We start from the raw sequence: 23,899 nt of genomic DNA, 5'->3' as shown, positions 1-23,899 counted from the left end.
ATATTATCAAAAACCCGTGTTCTGTCTTTTCACTGTTTTATCCTGTGCCCTTTGGCTTGTTGCCTCATGGTCACAAAATGGTTGCTGTCACTCCAAGCACCATGTTCTCACGCAGTTGCATTCAAGTCAGGTAGGAAGGAACTTACTGTTTCTCTTTGTAACAGACAGATCCCTTCAACAAACTGCCCCTTTGGTCTCAACGGTCAGAACTGGGTCACATGCCCACTTCCAATTCTGTCACCAGGAGAGGGGAAGGAAATTGCTATGTTTGGTGTAAGCCAATTATGCTTCATTCTCTCAGGCTGGGGGAAGGGTTCCATTTTCCTTAAGTATGTTGCCACACCCAGAAGTGGGGATCCTATAACCTAAAGGAGATGGAAAGAGAAGGTAACCAACTATGCTTGACAACAGGTTAAGCAGAGTTGTGCCTATTTTATACCTATTTTCCATGAGTTGTGCCATGTACTGTACCTATTTTCTCTTATTAATGACACGTGTTTAGCCCCACATGCCTTCCCTAGCATAACGCCCAAAGCCCTGGCCTTTCACTGACTCTGCCCTGGCGTTGACCGCCCCAGTGCAGGGAGTAAAATAAGCTGTCAGACTCAGCTGTGGCCTTATGTTGAGCTCCCATAACCTTAAGCTTTCACAAGTCTAACCAACTTCACAAAATGCAGTTTGTTGATGTGAGTGGGAGTTAGGAATGCTGGAGGGGAAGGGTGAAAGTCAGGTCAGTGAAAGAGATTTGAAGTGGATTTCCTTCTTTAGACAGAGGGTTCCTGTCAGGACTCAACTCCAGTGGCTTCTCCTGAGTGGCCCGGCCCAGCCACAGGTGTAGCTGAATGTCATTTTAGAGGAAGAACAAGTAGATTTTTCTCCCTGAAGAGCACTGGGTATTGCTTTTAGAATATACATGAGAGAGAAATAAAAAGTGGTCTGAGTCTGGGGGAAAAAAGGTGACTGGAAGAGATCTGTACGGGGGGATGTGACTTCGGTCAACACACCCATTGGCACTGGTTTTACAAGGCTACACTCTATACTGCTGCTATATATAATGTGATATGATACAATACTGTATATATAATATCATGTAATATAATGTAATACAATATAACCTAACAAAGAGTAACTAAAACTTACCGAGCATTCCCTGTGATGGACAGGTTACAGAGTACTTTCCTTGTATGATTACTTATGATCACATTCATGGTATAAGTTCCATTATTACCCAGAGGTTGGTAACTTGCCCAAAACTACTGCATTAGATGGTGGACTCCAGGGTTCAGGGCTGTCTGCCCCCAGAACCCGCATCCCAAACCCCACTTTACCACTTTGCTGTCTGCTTCCAGTTCGTCTTTTTCCCACTAGGGTGTGAAGGAATATTGTGGCAACAAGGCCAGGTGTTAGCAAAAGACAAGACAGTGAGAGAGTTTATAATGAAAAATAGTTCATTTGGACTCTGGATTGGGAACAAATGTTCAACTGGTTAGAAAAATAAAAGAAATGACACCAAAAAGTTGTTTTAATCCTGCCCAAATGTTCAGAGAACAAAAGAGCTAAGTTAAATGTTTCTTTTTCTACAGAGTTCAGTAGACTAAAGAACAGAAGAGGAAATGCCGTACTAATAGGAATTAGATAAACAGATGAACCTCTTTCTCCAGTGTAGAATTCATGCAAATTTATTCATGCATCATCAAGGTTTTGCAATTCCCTTGTGTATTTCCACAATCATTCTCTACCCAGATAGTTCATTCATTAACTCAAACACTCACTTTTCCTTCCTCCCTCCCTCCCTCCCTCCCTCCCTCCCTTCTTCCTTCCTTCCTTCCTTCCTTCCTTCCTTCCTTCCTTTTTTCTGTTTCTTTCTTTTCTTTCTTTCTTCTTTCCCTAGTCATTTGTCAGATGTTTATTCAATCTCTTCCATGTACTGGGTACCAAGGAGGATAATGGAGGCTTAAGAATAAAAGAAAATGGAAAAAAAAAAAAGCACTGTTTCCTGCCTTGAATGGAATTTAAATATGCTCACAAGAGACGGCAGTTTTCTCCTTCGTATCTACCTTCAGCTCCGCCTTATCCGTGAATGGTTCTCTGCTATAGACAGACCTCCTTTAGTCCTCCGGCATGGCACTGCTATACTGGAGAGAGTTGCCTGTCCCTAATTTAGGATTGGGATACTGTAAAGAATGGAAGACATTAGATATGTCCTCTGTTGATCTGATTGGAGCAAATCCTGGTCCAGGGACCTCCTATGAGGTTCTGAGACATCAATATCCTATGGGATTTTGAAGACATCAAAGGTTCCAAGAACTGATCAGCCCAAAGTGGTCCCTTTAAGATTTTCCTCCCACCTGTGAAGGGGGTAGGCCGTGGGTAAGGCAGGTGTTTGGGGGCAGTCTTCATTCTCCAAGTCTACTCAAGAGATAAACCCCTGCAACTGGATGGCTGATAGCCATTCCCCCTGGTCTGGCCTTTCAGATTGACTCACAGATCCTAATGAAAGTCTCACCTCTCCAGTGCCTTTCTCTGGACACTGAAAAACGAGTGATGAGCACCGTTCCTGAAACAGCTCTAGAATCATCCACACCTCTATATGGCCTCCTGTTATACAAAGCCCGCAGAGACTGGGATCCCACCCTAACTATCCCATCCTGAGAAGGAATTACAGATCATTGAAGATGCCTGTATCAAAAAATGCTCCCCATGGTGATGGCAAACGTCCTCAGCAGTTTCCTATGTCGGAGGCAGTTCATGACCATAACTGGAACCCAATTATGATAATGCTTTAGAAAGAGCCCCCCCACCCCACCAAAGCCTAGGTATTTCTTTCTGCTCACTTCTCTGCCCAGATTTTCTCCTTTACAAAATAAATAGTTCAGACTAAGACGGGGCCTCAGGTCCTATCGAGCCTGGACAATCTATGACTTCTGAGTACTCGATGTATCTGCTCTGGCAGTTTGCACTGAGAACTGGACTTCAGAGATGTAGCACGTCCCGAGGTTCACTCAAGTGGTAAGCATATTCGGTTTCCCTGGTATGCGTCTACCAGGCATCTCTGGCATCTGGAGTGCCGGGGGTAGCTGGCATTCCCAGCCCAGTCCTGGGGGAGATGCAGCAGCTACTCCACTAAAGGACACTTTGGTCTCCATGGGAGCAGGTCTGTCCTCTTGGCAGAGGGCAGCCTGGGGAGAGGAGACACATCCGTGTGTGCTGCAGCTTGGGCAGAATGCCCTGGGGGCCGCGATCCCAAGCGCCCATGAATGGAGGCAGGGGACAGCCAGTCCCAGTGTGCCTGTGTCCTGTTTGATCTTAGAAACTTGGAAGCCTTTATGACCTGGAAGTGCTCACGTCCAGAGGCCGTGCAGTGTGGTGGAAAGAGGCCTGGCTTTGCGATCAGAAGTTCTGGTCTGAGTCTCAGCTCTGCCCTTACTGGCTACGTGACTAGGAGCAGGTCTGCTCACCCTGCCGAGTGTGGGTTTTCTTGTCTGTCCAATGGGGAGAATTAGATCTTCCCTGATGACCTCATGGGCTGGCCTTTGTTGGTTACTTTTCCTACACAGAGTGCACAACACTCCCTCCACCACAACCCGTGATGTCTTCATCACAATCTAATGACAATATTGCTGCAGGATGATGATAACATTAATATTAATTTTTGTAGCAAATAGAAAAATAACTATTGCTACCAGCTGAGCTCTTATTATGTACCACACACTCTGCTAAGGACTGTAGAAACATTAGGTCACTGGCCAAGGTCACATGGCTGGTAAATCTTACTGCAGGACTCAACCCAGACATCCCCGACTCCAGAGCCCAGATCTTAACCCCAAGAGCACTTCGCTTCATTCCTTGTGCCCAAGCCCAGTTTCTTTAAGTCCTGGCTGGCAGAGAATGAGTGAGATGTGCTGGCTTGTCTACTCACCTTGATAAATGAACTAAATTAATTAAATCCTTTAAAACAGCCAAACACAGCAACTTTGGAATACATATCTTAAAAGATATTTAAGGTGCATAGTTAAATAAACGCATGCATTTTAAAAAGTGTATTTTCACTAATAGTCGAGCAACGTTGCTTACTGCCTTATGACAAACTTTTTCATAGGCTTGTACAGGGTGGCATCCATCCCAACCATCCAACACCCACCTCCAAATTCATTCTTTTAAGAACAGTTTTTCGAGTGCCTACTCTGTGCCATGCACCCGAGAAGTGCTCAGATTCAGTGATGAATGAGGCGTTCGTGCCGTCAAGGATCATTCTGGTGAAGGAGACTGATAGACAAGTACAGCCTGAAAGTCCTTTGGGGTGGGTTGGGGGAGGACAAACAGAACCTAAGAAGCTAATCCAGTCTGAGAGCACCAGAGAAGACTTCCCAGAAAAGGTGAGAGCTGAGCTGAGTGAGGGTCAAGCTTTTGGAAGGGAGGGGGGCAAGGACATGGTGGGGAGGAAGGAAAGGGGCAGGACATTTCAGGAAGTGGGAACGTCCTATGCGGTGGCTAAGAAGCAAGAGAGGCATGACCCATTCGGAGAGCCAAAAGGAGTTCGGAATGGCTGAAGGACAGAGCCCAAAGATGGGAGGTGAGAGCTGAAAAGGAAGCCATATCATGCAGGGCCATATATATCACGCAAAGGAGATTGGACTTAATTGTAATCACATTGAGAATTAATTGAAAGGGCTCAAGCTGGGTGGTGGGGAGGTGGATTCTAATCTGCTTTGTGTGTTGCAAAGATGAATCTGGCCCTAGCATGGAAAATAGATTAATGGGGGGGGGGAGGGCAGGTAACAGAAGATAGAGCTAATTGTTTCTGGAGTAATTGAACCAAAAGCTGAAGATGACTCAGCCTGGGGGACTGGCAGTGGGAATGGAGAGAAGCAGGTACTGTGAAGAATGTTTAGTGAGGTGATGTGATTGAGTGAAGACGGGGGTGGGGAAGGCATGGTGTCAGGGATGCTGTGTCTGTGCCAGACCTCACCATCTCTGAAAATAAGGGGTGGTCTATCTTGTTCCAGGCTCTTCCCAGTTAAGATGGAATGGTTTTGTGTCCCCCAATTTCTGAATCCATCATCCCATGCTTTTTGATGTCTCTCATCGCTTCTTTGGCCCTACATTTTCTTTCATTCTTCAGTGTGATAACTAGGGCAATGTGAACTGTGGCATCAAACCCAGAACTTTCAGTGGCTTAGCACAATAAAAGTTTATTTCTTGCCCATGTAAGAATCTTCCCTGGTGGGCCAGTGGCTTTCCTCCATATGCACATTCAGAAAGCAGGCCTCCTTCTATTATATGGCTTGGCTATTCCCTAGGGCCCCAGTGCTCTCAGCATCCAGTTTAGTAGAAGGAGCAAGAGAGATTGAAGAAAGTAACCTTGGTGCATAGAACCTCATTTGTATGTCCATTAGTGAGAACTCGTTGCATGGCCATATCTGGTTGCATAGTTTATACCTACACACGAACATGAGGGAGGGCACATGAAGGTTTGCTAGACAGCCACCTCTGACACAGGTCTGCGTATTAACTGATTTTTTCCCCTTTTTTTTTTTTTTTTTTGCGGTACACGGGCCTCTCACTGTTGTGGCCTCTCCCGTTGCGGAGCACAGGCTCCGGACGTGCAGGCTCAGTGGCCATGGCTCACAGGCCCAGCCGCTCTGCTGCATGTGGGATCCTCCCGGACTGGGGCACGAACCCGTGTCCCCTGCATCGGCAGGCGGACTCCCAACCACTGTACCACCGGGGAAGCCCTCCCTTATTTTTATTTAGCTGCTTCTACTCGTCAACATTTCCTGATCACTGGAATGACACATTTCATTCCTCTGGTTTAGACTTTGAAGGAGGATGACACTCCTCTAATGCACCAGAAAACAAAACAAAACAACAAAAAAAAAGCTTAATGGTTTTTGGACCCTTGGTTAGTTAACAGCTGGGTAGTTCTAATCTTTTCTGTTTTCATTGCCTTAACCACAAATTGTGGTGCTTTTTGTATATTTTATGTATAAATCACACAGTTGAATTCTGACTATTTTTAAGACAAAAGTCTGTTAAACTTTTTTATTGTAAAAAATATTTATTATGTGAATCTATTATATTTACTGCAAAAACTGTTGAAATGTACTCATGTCTTAATATAACAAAATATCGATACATAACAGAAAATAAGGTGACACGCAGAAAGTACATATGTTAACTAATGCAGAAAATATATTAATTGAACTATCAAAAATTTTTTATTTTATTTTGTTTTTTTTAAGTTTCAAAATATTTATTGAAAAACAATTTACCATGACATTCTTATACCACAGGACTCTAAAAAACAAAACAAAAGACAAACAAAACAGAGAAGGGACAATTCACAAGCTGTCCATCCCAGGTAAACCCGTGACCGTTGTGCTGCCACTGAGAAAAGTCCACCTGAGAAATGGGAGATCTGGGTTCAAGTTCTGGCTCCATCAATAATTTATTGCATGACTTAAGCAAGTCACTTTTCCTCTCTGGGCCCCAGTGTTCTCATCAGTAAAAGGGATGGACTGGGCTACGCCAGTGTTTCTCTGTGTCCTATAGAACATTAGTTACATGAAAAATTCTGTGAAAAACTCTTCTCTGGCCAAATAAGTTTGGGAAATACTGTGAATTTTAAACCTCTCCTGGGACATTATAATAACCTCAGAATAGAATTGAACATATTTAATACAAATTAAACATGTTATAATTATCTTTTACATTTTATACAGCTCTGTTGAGATATAATTTGTATGCCAGATGATTCACCTAAAGTATAAAATTAAATAATTATTAGTATATTATTACTTCCAAAAGAAACCCCATACTCTTAGTGATCTCCCCATTTCTCCCCAAACCCTCAGCCCTAGTCAATCACAAAAGTACTTTATGTCTCTATAAATTTGCCTAAACTGGAAATTTCATATGAATGGAATCATACAATAGGTGCTCATTTGTGATTGGCTTCCTTTACTTAGCATAATGTTTTCAAAGTTTATCCAGGTTGAGATATGTGGGGTATTTCATTCTAGTTTATGGTTGAATAGTATTCCATTATATAAATACACCACATTTTATTCATTCATCAGTTGACGGACATTTGAGTTGTATCCATTTTTTGGCTATTGTGAATAATGTTGCTATGAATATTCATGTACAAGTTATCATGTGGACATTTTCATTTTTTCTTAAATTTATACCTAGAAGGTGAATTGCTGGGCAATAAGATAACCCTATGTTTAACCTTTTCAGAAACTGCCTGAGTACTTTTCAAAATGCACCATGTTACATTCCTATGAGCAGTGTATGAGGGCTCCAATTTCATCAACATTTGTTTTTCTGTCTTTTTATTGTAGCCATTCTAGTGGGTGTAAAGTGGTATCTCATTGTAGTTTTGATTGCCATTTACCTAATAAGTAATGATGTCAAGCATCTTTTCATGTGCTTATTGGCCATTTGTATATCATCTTAGGAAAACTGTCTATTCAGATCCTTTGCCACTTTTTAATTTGTTATTTTTCTTTTATTATTGTGTTGTAAGAGCTCTATATCCTTTATCAGATATATGATTTGCAAATATTTTCTCCAATTCTGTGGACTGTATTTTAACTTTCTTAATGGTATTCTTTAGAGTGCAAAAGTTTTTAATTTTGATGGTGTCCAATTTATTTTCCTTTTGATGTTGGGCTTTTAGTACTATATCTAAGAAACCATTGTCTAATCCAAGGTCATGAAAATTTATGCCTATGATTTTTTCAAAGTATTTTCTAACTTTAGCTTTTACGTTTAGGTTGTTATATTCAGTGTGAGTTAATTTTTATATATAGTGTTGTGGTGTGTGGGTGTAACTTCATTCTTTGGCTTGTGGAAATCCAGTTGCCCTAGTACCACTTGTTGAAAAGACTGTTCTTTCCTCTATTGGATTTTCTTATCATTCTTGTTGACAATCAATGGATCATAAATGTGGGAATGAAATATGGACTCTCAATTCAGTTTACTTGATCTGTATGGCTAGACTTAAGCCAGTGTCACACAGTCTTGATGGTTGTAACTTTGCAGTAAATTTTAAAATTGGAAAGTATCAAGTCGTCCAATTTTTTTTTTCAAGACTGTTTTGGCTACTCTGGGTCCCTTAAGTTTCCATATAAATTTTAAGGTCAACTTGTCAATTTCTGTAAAGAAGGCTGTTTGGGTTTAATAGGAATTGTGTTGAATCTATAGATCAGTTTGAGGCATTTTGCCATCTTAACAATATTAAGTCTTGCAATGCATGAACACAGGATGCTTCCCATTCAATTAGGTCTTTAATTTCTTGCAGCAGTATTTTGTAGTTTTCAGAGTGTGAGGTTTGCATTTCTTTTGTGAAACTTATTTCTAAGTATTATATTCTTTTTGAAGTTATTGTAAATGGAATTATTTTCTTAATTGCATTTTTTGGATTATCCACTGCTCTTGTGTAGACATACAATTGATTTTTGTATATTGATCATATAGCCTGCAAGCTGGCTGATTTCATTTTCTAGTTCTAACAGCTTTGGGTGGATTCCTTGGGATTTTCTATATACATGATCACATCATCTGCAGAGATAGTTTTACTTCTTCCTTTACAATCTGATGCCTTTTGTTTTATTTTAATTTTATTTTTTTGTCTAATTTGCCCTGGTTAGAACCTCCAGTATAATACTGAATAGAAATGGTAAGAGCAGTCATCCCTGATTTTAGAGGGCAGCAATGAGATTTTCCCCTTTAAGGATTATGAAACATGGACCAAAAGGTGGCTCGCCATGAGCAAATTGGAAATGCCAGACATGCCTTGATTTAATGTAGAGGAGAAAGGATTCAAAGACGTAGGGAGACTGGAATGTTAGAGTGGATTTTTCATTTAAGACTTAATTACCTGCAGTGGGAGCGTCCAAAAGATATACCTTTCACCAATACTTTGAGAAATACATTTGTGAGGGGAGCTTTGTGATTCCCTCTTCTCTGTAGGTCAGACCTCACAGTGGGAAATGCAGTCACTGAATTGGGAAACCTAAATGCAATGGAAGAAATTGGATCCCGGGGTGGCAGGGTCCAAGTGAAGACACTCAGGCACCAAAGACAATGGCGTCGTTACCATGATGAACAGCAGTCAAAGCAACAATCAGAATAGTTTGACCTGCACAGAGTTTTTGGTGCTGGCTAATTAGTCATGGTGTTCCTAGAAGTCAAAGAGATAGAAAGGCTACTTATTCTTGATATGTATAAGCAGAAAATTTCTAAGTCAAGTGAACAAAAGTCTAACCCGAATCATAAAACACAGTCATGGTCCTTCAGTCAATTCCCAGACTTGAGCCAGTTTACAGACCCTGAACTCCTTGGATGAAAGGGAAGCCAAGTCCCCTTGAAGAAAAATCTAAGTACTATCAAGTACTTGTATCTTGTATCTACCAAAAGTTTATAGAGCTGACCCTTAAACAACGTGGAGGTTAGGGGTGCTGACTCTCCATGCAGTCAAAAATCCGAGTCTAACTTTACAGTTAGCCCTCCATATTCACAGTTCCACAGCCATGGATTCAATGAACCTCAGATTGTGTAGTACTGCGCAGTATGTATGAAAGAAACCCACGTATAAGTGGAACACATGCAGTTCAATCTCATGTTGTTCAAGAATCAACTGTACTGTTAACCTTTCTCCCAGACTTCCCCTAAAGGAACCTATGACCTTTTACGAGGGTAACTGCATATTGGGGAAAAGGAAATAATCAGATCTTTCAGATCTGAACACTGGCTCCTAACTGACACTAATTCCAAGTGACACAGTGTCAGCTGTGGTGCACCAGAGTAGCGGCTTATGGTGGTCTGGTGATCGATGGGGTTTTAGCATAGGTATCTCTCACAGTGGTTCCACGGGTTTCCTGAACCCATCTGTGGTTATTTCTCCAGTCTGAGAGTACATAATTGGAATAGACATAAATAGCAGCTGGCAGAACCTTCACGGTAGTTCCTTTTAGCTCTGGGTTTTCCATAGGTGTCCTTTTTCAGATTGAGAATGTTCCTTTCTATGCCTAGATAAGCGTTTTTATTATGAAGTGGTGTTCTGTTGTGTTAAATGCTTTTTCAGCAACTATTGAAATGATTATGTGCTTTGTCATTTTTTTATTTGTATAGCATTGATTGATTTTTGAATGTTGAACCAATCTTGCATTCCTGTGATAAATCCCACTTGGTCATGATGTATAGTCTTTTTATATCTTGATCATGATTTATAATCTTTTAAAATGTTGCTCAGTTTGGTTTGCTAGAATTTTGTTGGTTTTTGTGTCTATATTCATAAGAGATAATGATCTATAGTTTCTTTTTTCTTGTGATATCTTCATATGGTTTGGGTAGCAGGGTAATACGGACCTCATAAAATGAATTGTTTCTTTCTTTCCTATTTTTTGAAAGAGTTTATGAAGTATTGGTGCAAATTCTTTAAATATTTTGTAGAATTAACCAGTGAAGCTATCTGGTTCTGGGGTTTTCTTTGTGTATAAGTTCTTTTTAAATTTGTACTAATTAATCTACTATTATATATCTATTCAGATTGTCTTTTGCTCCTTGAGTCACTTTTAGTAGTTTGTATCTTTCTAGGAATTTGTTTATCTAGATTAACTTGTTGGCATACAATTGTTCATAGCGTATCCTTATAATTTTTTCATTTCTCTAAGGTTGGTAGTTCTGTTCCCTCTTTCATCCTGATTTTAGTAAAATGACTCTTCTCTCTTTCTTTGTTAGTTTAGCTAAAGGTTTTGTTGATTTTTTTTCAAAGAAAAAAGTTTTTTCTATTGATTTTCTCTTCCCATTTCATTAATTTCTGCTGTAATCTTTATTATTTATTTCCTTTTGCCTGTTCTAGAGTTGTTAGTGTGCTCTTCTTTTTCTAGTGTCTTAATGTGGAATACTAGGTTACTACTGTGAGATTTCCCTCTGCTACAAATTTCCCTCTAAGCTTTATTCACATCCCATAAGTTTTGCTATACTGTATTTTAACTTTAATTTCATTTCAGGGTATCTTCTGATTCCTTTGTGGACCTATTGGGTGTTTAGGAGTGTGTTTTTTAATATGAACATATTTATAAATTCTCCAAATTTCTTTCTTTTATTGACTTCTAAGTTCATTCTATTGTGGAGATCATCATTTGTATGATTTAAATCCTTTTAAACTTATTGAGGCTTGTTTTATTGCCTAACATATGGTCGATCAAGGAGAATCTATGTGCATGTGTGAAGAATGCATATTCTATGACTGTTAGGTAGAGGCTTCTATTAGGTCTAATCGGTTTATAGTATTGTTGAACTCTTCTATTTGTTCATCTTCTGCCTTGTTGTTCTATCCATTATTGAAATTGGAGTATAAAAGTCTCCAAATCTTGTTAAATTGTCTTTCTTCCTTTATTTCTGTTTTTGTTTCATGTATTTTAGGCTGTTTTTAGGTGAACATATGTTTATAATTGTTATATCTTCCAGATGGATTGACCCTTCTGTAATAAGAAAATGTCTCTTTATCTTTATTAAAATTTTTGTTCTAAAGCCTATTTTGCCTGATATATGTATAGTCAATCCAGCTTTCTTATGTTTACTGTTTGCAAGATGTATCTTATTCTATTCTTTTTTTTTTTTTTTCTTTTGAGGTATGTGGGCCTCTCACTGTTGTGGCCTCTCCCATTGCGGAGCACAGGCTCCGGATGCGCAGGCTCAGCGGCCACGGCTCACGGGCCCAGTTGCTCTGCAGCATGTGGGATCTTCCCAGACCGGGGCACAAACCCGTGTCCCCTGCACTGGCAGGCGGACTCTCAACCACTGCGCCACCAGGAAAGCCCTTATTCTATTCTTTTATTCATAATTATTTGTATTTTTGAATCTAAACTAGGTTTCCTGCAGACATCATATAGTTGGGTGTTGTCTTTTTATTCTGTCTGACCATCTCTGCCTTTTAATTGAAATGTTTAATCCATTCACACTTAATGTTATTATTGAAGTAGTTAGATTTACATCTGCCATATTCCTTTGTTTTCTATGTGCATATTAGTTTTCTAGGGCTGCCATAACAAAGTACAACAAAGTGGGTGGCTTAAACAACAGAAATTTGTTGTTACACAGTTCTGGAGGCTAGAAGTCTAAGACCAAGTTGTCAGGTTTGGTTCCTTCTGAGGACTGTGAGAAAAGGATCTGTCCCAGGCCCCTCTTCTTTGCTTGAGGGTAGCCATCTTCTCCCTGTGTCTCTATTCATATCATCTCCCCTCTGTGTCTGTGCCCAGATTTCCCATTCTTAAAAGGACACTAGTCATATTGGATTAGGGCTCACCCTAATAACCTCATTTTAAATTGACTACCTGTGTAAAGACCCTATCTCCAAATAGAGTCATATTCTGAGGTACTGAGGGTTATGACTTCAACATGTAAATTTTGTAGAGACACAACTCAACCCATGATAATATTTTTTCCACTAGTCTTCTTTTACTACTTGCTTTTGCATTAATGAATATTTTCTAGTGTAACTTTTCACTATACAGTTGACGTTTGAACAACACAGGTTTGAAATGCATAAGTCTACTTAAACACAGATTTTTTTTTTAATAGTGAATACTACAGTACTACACAATCCATAGTTGGATGAATCTGCAGACTTAGAACTGCAGATACAGAGAAACTGCAGATACACAGGGACAACTATAAGTTATATGCAGATTTTCAACTGTGTAGAGGGTTGGAGTACCTAACCATTGTGCTGTTAAAGGGTCAACTGTATATTTTTTGAGTTATTCTCTTAGTGTTTACTCTATGAATTACCATACACATCTTAATTTTCAGAGTCTACTTCAGATTTACCAATTTTATTCCAGTGAAATATAGAAAAGCTGCTCCTTTTAGTTCTATAGTCTCTTCCTCCCTTTTGTGTGATTACTCTGTATGTGTGTGTGTATCTCACAAACCCAACAACACATTCTTGTAATTATTACTTTATATAATTTTATGTGTTTTAAGGAGGTAAGAGAAGAAAAAAGAGCAAGCTTATACTTACAGAGTTTGTTACAGTAACTGTCTTATTTGCCATTTCTTGTTCTTTTCATTTGTTCCTGTGTTTTTTAGTTAGCATATGATGTTATTTCCTTACTACAATATAGCCTTGCTCCCACCCACGTCCTTTTTGCTGTTATGATCAAGTATATTACATTTCCATTATATAGTCCCCCAAATACAATTATATACATATTGCTTTACACAACTGCTTTCTAAATAAGAGAAAGGAGAAGAAATATGCACTTATACTGTCTTATATGACTACATAATTACCTCTATCAGTGCTCTTTGGTTTTTTCTACATAGATTTAAGTTACTGGTTGCAGCCACTTGATTTTATCTTGGAGAACTCCTTCTTTAGTATTTCTTGTAAGATACTCTGATAGCAATAAATTCTCTCAGTTTTATTTATCTGGGTATGTCTGATTTTTGTCTTTATTTTTGAAAGACTGTTTTACTGGATTTAAGTTTCTCAATTGTCCATTTATTAAAAATTTTAGCACTTTGAATATGCCATCCCACTGCCAGTCTCATTGTTTCTAGGGAGAAGTCAGCTATTAATCTTTTTGGGATTCCCTTGTACATGATGAATCCATTTTCTTACTGCTTTCAAGATTTTCTATCTTTATCTTTCAGTGCTTCAATTATGAAGTGTCTGGCTATGGATCTCATTGCCTGTATCCTCCTTGGAATATGTTGAACTTCTATGTATAGATTACTGTTTTTCATCAAAGTTTGGGAATTTTCAGCTATTATTGAATATTCTTTCTACTTCCTTCTCTTTCCTCTCATTTTGCATCCACATTCTGTATATGTTAGTGCTCTTAACGATGTCTCACATTTCTCTGAGCCACTGTTAATTTTTCATCATTTTTTTAATCTCTCTGTTATTTGGATTCTGCAACCTGTATCAAACTGTCTTCAAGATCATTGATTCTTTCTTTGCCAGTTCAAAATCACTGTTGAGTCCCTTTAGTGGATTTTTCATTTCAGTTACTGTATTTTCAGCTCTAGAATCTGCATTGTGCTCATTTTTTAGAGTTTCTATCACTTTGTTATTATTCTTTATTTGATAAGACATTGTCATCATACCTTCCTTTACTTTTTTTTAAATACATCTTTATGGGAGTAAAATTGCTTCACAGTACTGTGTTAGTTTCTCTTGTACAACAAAGTGAATCAGCCATATGCATACACGTATCCCCATATCACCTCCCTCCCTCCCTCCCACCCTCCTTATGCCACCCCTCTAGGTCATCGCAAAGCACTGAGCTGATCTCCCTGTGCTATGCTGCTGCTTCCCACTAGCTATCTATTTTACATGTGGTAGCTTCGCCCCAGCTTCCACCTCCCTTCCCCACGTCCTCAAGTCCATCCTCTCTGTCTGTGTCTTTATTCCTGCCCTACCACTAGGTGCATCAGTACCATTCTTTTTTAATTCCATATGTATGTGTTAGCATACAGTATTTGTTTTTCTCTTTTTGACTGACTTCACTCTGTATGACAGACTCTAGGCCCATCCACCTCACTACAAATAACTCAACTTTGTTTCTTTTTATAGCTGAGTAATATTCCATTGTATATATGTGCCACATCTTCTTTATCCATTCATCTGTCAGTGGACATTTAGGTTGCTTCCATGTCCTGGCAAATGTAAATAGTGATACAATGAACATTGTGGTACATGTCTCTTTTTGAATTATGATTTTCTCAGGGTATATGCCAAGTAGTGGGATTGCTGGATCATATGGTAGTTCTATTTTTAGTTTTTGAAGGAACCTCCATACTGTTCTCCACAGTGGTTGTATCAATTTACATTCCCACCAACAGTGCAGGAGGGTTCCCTTTTCTCCACACCCTCTCCAGCATTTATTGTTTCTAGGTATTTTGATAATGGCCATTCTGACTGGTATGAGGTGATACCTCATTGTAGTTTTGATTTGCATTTCTCTAATAATTAGTGATGTTGAGCATTTTTTCATGTGCCTCTTGGCCCTCTGTATGTCTTCTTTGGAGAAGTGTCTGTCCATTTTTTAATTGGGTTGTTTGTTTTTTTGATATTGAGCTCCATGAGCTGTTTGTATATTTTGAAGATTAATCCTTTGTCAGTTGCTTCATTTGCAAATATTTTCTCCCATTCTGAAGGTTATCTTTTTGTCTTGTTTATGGTTTCCTTTGCTGTGCAAAAGGTTTTAAGTTTAATTAGGTCCCATTTGTTTATTTTTGTTTTCATTTTCGTTACTCAAGGAGGTGGGTCAAAAAAGATCTTCTGTGGTTTATGTCAAAGAGTGTTTTTCCTTTGTTTTCCTCTAAGAGTTTTATAGTGTCTGGTCTTATATTTAGGTATTTAATCCATTTTGAGTTCATTTTTGTGTATGGTGTTAGGGAGTGTTCTAATTTCATTCTTTTACATGTAGCTGTCCAGTTTTCCCGGCACCACTTATTGAAGAGGCTGTCTTGCCTCTTCAATGTTCTTGCCTCCTTTGTCATAAATTAGGTGACCATATGTGTGTGGGTTTATCTCTGGGCTTTCTATCTTGTACCACTGATCTATATTTCTGTTTTTGTGCCAGTACCATACTGTCTTGATTACTGTAGCTTTGTAGTATAGTCTGAAGTCAGGGAATCTGATTCCTCCAGCTCCATTTTTCTTTCTCAAGATTGCTTTGGCTATTCGGGCTCTTCTGTGTTTCCATACAGATTGTAAAATTCTTTGTTCTAATTCTGTGAAGAATGCCATTGGTAATTTGATAGGGATTGCATTGAATCTGTAGATTGCTTTGAATAGTATGGTAATCTTCACAATATTGATTCTTCCAATCCGAGAACATGGTATATTTCTCCATCTATTTATGTCATCTTTGATTTCTTTCATCAGTGTTTTATAGTTTTCAGAGTACAAGTCTTTCGCCTCCTTAGGTTTATTCCTAGGTATTTTATTCTTTTTGTTGCCATGGTAAATGTGATTGTCTCCTTAATTTCTCTTTCTGATTTTTTGTTGTTAGTGTATAGGGATGCCAGAGGTTTCTGTGCATTAATTTTGTATCCTTCAACCTTACCAAATCCATTGATTAGTTCTAATAGTTTTCTGGTGACATCTTTAGGATTTTCTATGTATAGTATCATGTCATGTGCAAACAGTGACAGTTTTACTTCTTCTTTTCCAATTTATATTCCTTTCATTTCATTTTCTCCTCTGATTGCCATGGCTAGGACTTCCAAAACTGTCGAATAAGAGTGGTGAGAGTGGACTTCCTTGTCTTGTTCCTGTTCTTAGTGGAAGTGCTTCCAGTTTTTCACCATTAAATATGATGTTTGCTGTGGGTTTGTCATATATGGCCTTTATCATGTTGAGTAAGTTCCCTCTATGCCCATTTTCTGGAGAGTTTTTATCCTAAATGGGTGTCGAATTTTTTTCAAAAGCTTTTTCTGCATCTATTGAGATGATCATATGGTTTTTATTCCTTAATTTGTTATATGGTGTATCACATTGATTGATTTGCATATATTGGAGAATCCTTGCATCCCTGGGATAAATCCAACTTGATCATGGTGTATGATCCTTTTAATATGTTGTTGGATTCTGTTCAGAATTTTACATCTATGTTCACTGGTGATATTGGTGTATTATTTTCTTTTTTTGTGATATCTTTTTTTGGTTTTGGTATCAGGGTGATGGTGGCTTTGTAGAACTAATTTGGGAGTGTTCCTCCTTCTGCAATTATTTGGAAGAGTTTGAGAAGGATGGCTGTTAGCTCTTCTCTAAATGTTTGATAGAATTCTCCTGTGAAGCCATCTGGTCCTGAACTTTTGTTTGTTGGAAGATTGTTAATTACAGTTTCAATTTCATTGCTTGTGATAGGTCTGTTTATGTTTTCTAATTCTTCCTGGTTCAGTCTTGGAAAATTGTACCTTTCCAAGAATTTGTCCATTTCTTCGTGGTTGTCCAGTTTATTGGCATGTAGTTGTCTGTAGTAGTCTCTTATAATTCTTTGTATTTCAGCTGTATCAGTTGTGATTTCTCCTTTTTTGTTTCTAATTTTATTGATTTGCATCCTCTCCCTTTTTTTCTTGATGAGTCTGGCTAAGGGCTTATCAATTTTGTTTATCTCCTCAAAGAACCAACTTTTAGATTTATTGATCTTTGCTATTGTTTTCTTCGTTTCTATTTCATTTATTTCTGCTCTGATATTTATGATTTCTTTCCTTCTACGGACTTTGGGTATTCATTGTTCTTCTTTCTCTAGTTGCTTTAGCTGTAGGGTTAGATTGTTTATTTGAGATTTTTCTTGTTTCTTGAAGTGAAATTGAGTTGCTATAAACTTCCCTCTTAGAACTGCTTTTGCTGCAGCCTGTAGGTTTTGAGTTGTTGTGTTTTCATTGTCATTTGTTTCTATGTATTGTTTAATTTCTTCTTTGATTCCTTCAGTGATCTCTTGGTTATTTAGTAGCACACAGTTTTGTTTTCTTTTCCTGTAACTGATTTCCAAACTCATAGTGTTGTGGTCAGAAAAGATGCTTGATATAATTTCAATTTTCTTAAATCTACTGAGGCTTTATTTGTGATTCAAGATGTGATCTTTCCTGGAGAGTGTTCCTTGTGCACTTGAGAAGAAAGGGTATTCTGCCTCTTTTGGGTGGAATGTTCTATAAATATCAATTAAATCTATCTGGTGGCATTTAAAGCTTGTGTTTCCTTATTTATTTTCTGTTTGGAATTTATGGAAGTGGAGTGTTAAAGTCCCCTACTATTATTGTGTTACTGTCGATTTCCCCTTTCATGGTTGTTAGCATTTGCTTTATATATTGAGGTGCTCCTGTGTTGGGTGCATGAGCATTTATAACTGTTTTATCTTCTTCTTGGATTGATCCCTTGATCATTATGTAGTGTGCTTCCTTATGTCTTGTAACAGTCTTTATTTTAAAGTCTGTTTTATCTGATATGAATATTGCTATTTCAGTTTTCTTTTGATTTCCATTTACATGGAATAACTTTTTCCATACTTTCACTTTCAGTCTGTATGTGTCCCTATGTCTGAAGTGGGTCTCTTGTAGACAGCATATATACGGGTCTTGTTTTTGTATCCATTCAGCCAGTCTGTGTCTTTAGTTGGGGTATTTAATCCATTTACATTCAAGGTTATTATCGATACGTATGTTCCTATTACCATTTTCTTAATTTTTTTGAGTTTGTTATTGTGGGTCTTTTTCTTCTTTTGTGTTTCCCACCTAGAGAAGTTTCTTTAGCATTTGTTGTAAAGCTGGTTTGGTGGTGCTGAATTCTCTTAGCTTTTGCTTGTCTGAAAAGCTTTTGATTTCTCTGTTGAATCTGAATGAGATGCTTGCTGGGTAGAGTAATCTTGCTTGTACGTTTTTCTCTTTCATCACTTTAAGTATGTCCTGCCACTCCCTGTGGCCTGCAGAGTTTCCACTGAAAAATCAGCTGATAACTTTATGGGGATTCCTTTGTATGTTATTTTTTGCTTTTCCCCTGCTGCTTTTAATATTTTTTCTTTGAATTTTAGTGTTGTTAGTTTGATTAATATGTATCTTGGTGTTTTTCTCCTAGGGTTCATCCTGTATGGGACTCTCTGCACTTTCTGGACTTGGGTGACTATTTCCTTTCCCATATTAGGGAAGTTTTCAACTCTAATCTCTTCAAATATTTTCTCAAACCTTTCATTTTTCTCTTCCTCTTCTGGGATCCCTATACTTCGTATGTTGATGCATTTAGCACTGTCCCAGAGGTCTCTGAGTTTGTATTCAATTCTTTTCATTCTTTTCTTCTTTATTCTGCTCCTTGGCAGTTATTTCCACCATTTTGTCTTCCAGCTCACTTATTCATTCTTCGGCCTCAGTTATTCTGTTATTGATTCCTTCTAGTGTATTTTTCACTTCAGTTATTGTGTTGTTTATCTCTGTTTGTTTGTTCTTTAGTTCTTGTAGATCTTTGTTAAACATTTCTTGTATTTTCTCAATCCGTGTCTCCATCCTATTTCCGAGATTCTGGATCATCTTTACTATCATTACTCTGAAATCTTTTTCAGGTAGGTTGGCTATTTCCTCTTCATTTATTTGGTCTTGTAGGTTTTTACCTTGCTCCTTCATCTGTGACATATTTTTTGCTGTCTGATTTATTTATTTATTTATTTATTTATTTTTTAATGAGTGGGATTGTGTTCCTGTCTTCCTGGTTGTTTGGCCTGAGGCTTCCAACATTGGAGTTTGTAGGCTATTGGGTAGAGCTGGGTCTTGGTGCTGAGATGAGGACCTCCAGGAGACTTCACTCCCATGAATATTCCCTGGTGTCTGAGGTTCTCTGTTAGTCCAGTGTTTTGGACTCAGAGCTCCTACTGCAGGAGCTTTGGCCCACCCCCTGGCTCATGAACCAAGCTCCCACAAGCCATGTGGTGTGGCAAAAAAAAAAAAAAAAAAAAAGAAAGAAAAAAGGGAGAACAATAATAAAGAATAAAAAATAAAATTAGACTAGGAAACTAACCAATATGTTAGAAAGAATATAAAAATAAAAGTATAGATGAAACAACAACCAGAAGGTAAAACAGAACCACAAGAGTAAAAGAAAAGGAGAAAAAGAAAAAAAAAAAGGTAGAAAAAGTCTTTGCTGTGGAGGGTGTGGCTTATGCAGTGGTGGGGTTTAGGTGGTGTGTGGGGCCTATGCTTAGGACCCACAGGGCTGGAAAAGGCCCTGGGGTGGGTGTGGGGTGGGGCCTAGTGTCAATGGAACAGAAGGGGCCCAGGTGTGCCTCTGGTCTCAGAGGGTCGGGGACCCAGCAGGCTTCCCTGGGCCTGAGCACGCAGAGCAAATGCCCTCTGCTCCTCTCTCGCTCCTCTAGTCCTGGAGAGCCCCTCTCACCTGCCTCTCCTGCTCTTCCCCAGCCTCCTTCCTATGTTCCCAGGACCAATGTGGCCCCGAAGGGGACCTTGGAGGGTGGGGGACCTGGCCTGGGAGCTCAGCAGTCTTCCCAGGCCGATTGGGCAGGGGAAATCCTCAGTGCACCGCCCCCAAACTGAGCCCCCAAGGGTCCCTCCAGGCGTGGGAAAGCCTCCCCCCTCCCAGCCACCTCTCAGGAGCACCAGTCCTGTCCGGCTTCCACCTCTCCTACCCCCTCATTTCCCCCACGTCTTACCAGTTCGCTTGGGGGTTCCTCCCATCTCCTTGGGTGTCGAGGTTTCTCACCAGCGTCCAGCAGGTGCCCTAGTTGTCCCTTGCTTTACTTTTTAATGCATGTTTTCCTTTAGTTCTTTGAACATATTATGATGGATGTTGTGAAGTCTATTAAGTCAGACATCTGGGCCATCTTAGAGGTGGTTTCTCCTCCTCCACTCCCCAGCTGCCATATATTGGTCATACTATCCTGCTTCTTTACATTTCTCCTTTTTTTTCCCCCCTGAAAACTGAACATTTTTTATAATATATTGTAGGAACTCTGGATCTGATTTCTCTTCCCCCAGCCTTCTTGTTGCTATTTATTTGCTTATTTGTTTGCTTATTTGTTTAGTAACTTGGCTGGAGTATTTTAGTGATATCTATGTTTCATGCATTGTGAAGTCTCTGATGTCATTCTTAAGAGGATGCAGGCTAGGCATGGGCACAGTTGCTCTGGGATGACTGGTTTTAGTAGGGCTCTCTTTGTCTATTTTTCTGATCTCTCTGTTAAGCTGTTCGTCTCTGTTGGTATTACATCCAGCTGTTAGGCTCCACTAATTCCTGGTTGATTTTTGTTATTGATAATGTCCTAGTACATACATTGCTCCACAGTCTGATACAATTAAATTTGGACCTCTTCATAGGGCCAGTATTTCAGGTGTTTTTTGACTCCAGGACTGCTCATCTTAGCAGTTCTCTCTTTACCTCGTTTCCTCTGGTAATCCAGCTGGCCTGTAGTTTTTCTTCTTGCTTTCATGGAGCTACCAACCTCCTCTGAATTGCTTACCACCAGAACCTCCATTGTTGTTTGAGAATGCACGTAGGATTGAGCTTCTCCACATTCTGTTGCAAATCAATTCAAATTCATATTCTTTTGGCCTGCCTCTCCCTCTAAGCAAAATATCAGAGCCACTGCTTTGGATCTGAGAGCAGGGACAATGAACCACTTCTCTTAGAGTACCATTCCTGCTCTAATGAGGAGGGCAATGGGAAGGGGTGGTAGCCTCTTGTCCTCCCAGCTTTCTTCTCCCAGTGTGAAATATTCTCCCTATGAGCAAACTGTGGTGAGGGTAATTGGTCCCAGTATTATCAGCCCTCTTTGCCTGGGATAGAACCAGTGGGGCTACAAAAGGAGCTGGACGGAAGAAGGGAGCCCCTGACCTCATGACCACACTTGTCTAAAAATTAGCCTTTGCAGCAGGTGGCTAGGGGAGGGTGAGAAGTGTTGGCAGCCTGTCGATCCCAGAGAGATACTCTAGTGCTTGACTGGTAGTTTGGTATAGAGGGAGCCCCCTCTGAAGTGGAGTTTCCATTGTGCTGAGCCATGGGGGAGGAGCAAGGGAGGGACTAGACCCTGACTCAAGTGACATAGGTGCTCACTGTTCTGTCCAAGTTTTATTAGATTTTCTTAAATAAATGTTTTCTCAATTTCTGTATTTCCTTGGGCATTTTACAGAGATTTTAAAATAGTTATTGTTATTTAAAATAATCTTGACCAATTAAGGTTGTTTTTGGGGGAGTTAGTTTGCAGAATTCTTCATATTGCCATTCTAGAAGTCATCTCTCTCTAATTATCTTTGGATGAAACTTAGCTGATTAGGGTAAAGGAAATAAATCGGTGTAAATACAAAGAGTTAGAACAAACCTGAAGTCTAACTAATTTGTATATTAGTAGTAATTATTATTTACAGATAGATTATTTGTAGCTCATTAACTGCAAACTTGCTTCATTTGTGTTGTAACCCATTAATCAAAAAAATATGTTGAGTGATGAGACTCTAATGTGGTTTGACTTTTTAAATAAATTCCAAGATTTGGATATCAAATTCCAGTGGAGCATTAAATAAGCACTTTAGAGGATTGAAGAATTGGTGATTATATACATTTTCTATAATGCAAATACTTTAGTATCTTAAATGTCAGTGTGCTTATCTACCCAGAGTCTGGGTAGGTTTTAATATGTCTGCTCTACACCATATCTCATGTTTGCCGAACTGGCACAGTAAGAAATTATTTTATCTTATAGAACACATAATCTCTGATTTAATTAGCCAAGAAATATTTATAGAGTATCTACTGCCTCAAAAGTCACTGTGCTACAAGATACAGCAAACTCCACAAATGTAGTCTAAGACACCTGTCTCCAAGAAGCTAATTACTGAGCTGGTAAGGTATTCTCTAAACACAAGAAAAAATAATTTCTAACTCAAGATAGCAGAGTTCAATGACAGATGAGTGGTACTAAGGGATTCAGAGGACAGTCAGGCCCTTTAGCGTTAAAGTCATATTAACCCTAAAGTTAAAACAGTGGCTTAGGGCTTCCCTGGTGGCGCAGTGGTTGGGAGTCTGCCTGCCGATGCAGGGGACGCGGGTTCATGCCCCGGTCCAGGAGGATCCCACATGCTGCGGAGCGGCTGGGCCCGTGAGCCATGGCCGCTGAGCCTGTGTGTGCGGAGCCTGTGCTCCGCAACGGGAGAGGCCAAAACAGTGAGAGGCCCGCATACCACAAAAAAAAATACAAAAAAACAAAAAAACAAACAAAAAAAAACAACAGTGGCTTAAAACAATAGCATTTTTTCCCTCTTCCTCATAAATCTTCAATTTGAAGATTTGGGCAAGACTCCTGGGAAAAGCTTGTCTCTACTCCATGCAGTGTTAGCTGCGGAGTAGCTGGTGGGTAATAATGATTAGCAGAGGGCTGGAGGATTTGCTTCCAAGATGGTGCCCTCATGTGACTAGTGAGATGGTGCTGGCTTTTCAAGGTGCTGAGAGCCAGAGATCTTGGTTTCTCACCTGGAAAGTTCTAAAGAGGGAGCAAGGAAAATGAGGACTTAAAGAGGTCATTGGAATCACCTACATTAGAATCCAAGAATACTAGAATTTGGGGGAAAGAAATCAAATTGCAAACAGAGGAGGAAACAGAATTGAAGCAGGTTCATCTCTAGTCCAGAATGTAAATGCTTAAAGGCAATAGAGAGATTGGTTGGTAACCAGAGAGACAGTTCAATCAAATAAAGGCTTTCTTTTAAGCTAAGAGAGATCATTTATCATAGAAAGCTGAAGAGAAAGAAGAACATTCAGTATGTAGCCTGCATTAGACTGGGTTTCTAATAGTACTGCATTTGAATACTACCTAAGGAATTTCTTCTACTCCTTTGGGGTCTTGATTTGTTGAGATGCTTCTGTGCCTCCAAGAAAAGAGAGTCAGATTTTTACAGCAGTCCTTCTTGAAATAACCTGAATCCAGTACTTTCAGAAGAGAGTAAGTAGTTCTCTATTCCTCTCCCTTTGGAGAATCGTTCCCCTTGGAGATTAAGAGAAGGCTGAGTACTTCTTGGCCTCAAGCAAAATAGAATATGGCTGAAGGGACAACCAAAAGTATAACACTGAGTGGAAATTTGCACTGAAATTGCAATAATGTTCTCCAAAGAGCTATGCGACTTTATTCATAATCACTTATTGGGTAGTCATAGCTACCTGAGACTGGAAAGCCCATAGAGGACCCTGGTGATAATTTGCCTATTTACTGGCAAGAGGTCTCATTGCTAGGAGAGATGGCTAGAAGGCAGCTTAAGCGACCTACAATTGGGAGCCACCACTTCTAAGAGCAACTGCTGCTGCTGAGAGTTCCTGCTACAGAGGCTCCAGGGTGTACTGTTCAGTGGGGACCAACTTCAGCTCCTGACGGTTGGCATT

General features: G+C 39.4%; 1 long non-coding RNA gene across 2 annotated transcripts in view; it reads left to right on the top strand.

The window, feature by feature from the left end:
- LOC117312632 (uncharacterized) overlaps nt 1–23,899 on the top strand; it is a 128,801-nt gene that overhangs the window by 68,943 nt on the left and 35,959 nt on the right. The gene's annotated exons all lie outside the window — the stretch shown is intronic.

This window comes from Tursiops truncatus, chromosome 6 (genome assembly GCF_011762595.2).
Source record: "Tursiops truncatus isolate mTurTru1 chromosome 6, mTurTru1.mat.Y, whole genome shotgun sequence".
Taxonomy (NCBI): domain Eukaryota; kingdom Metazoa; phylum Chordata; class Mammalia; order Artiodactyla; family Delphinidae; genus Tursiops; species Tursiops truncatus.
Note: the sequence above shows the minus strand (reverse complement) of the source record. Positions and strands in the feature narration are given on the sequence as shown.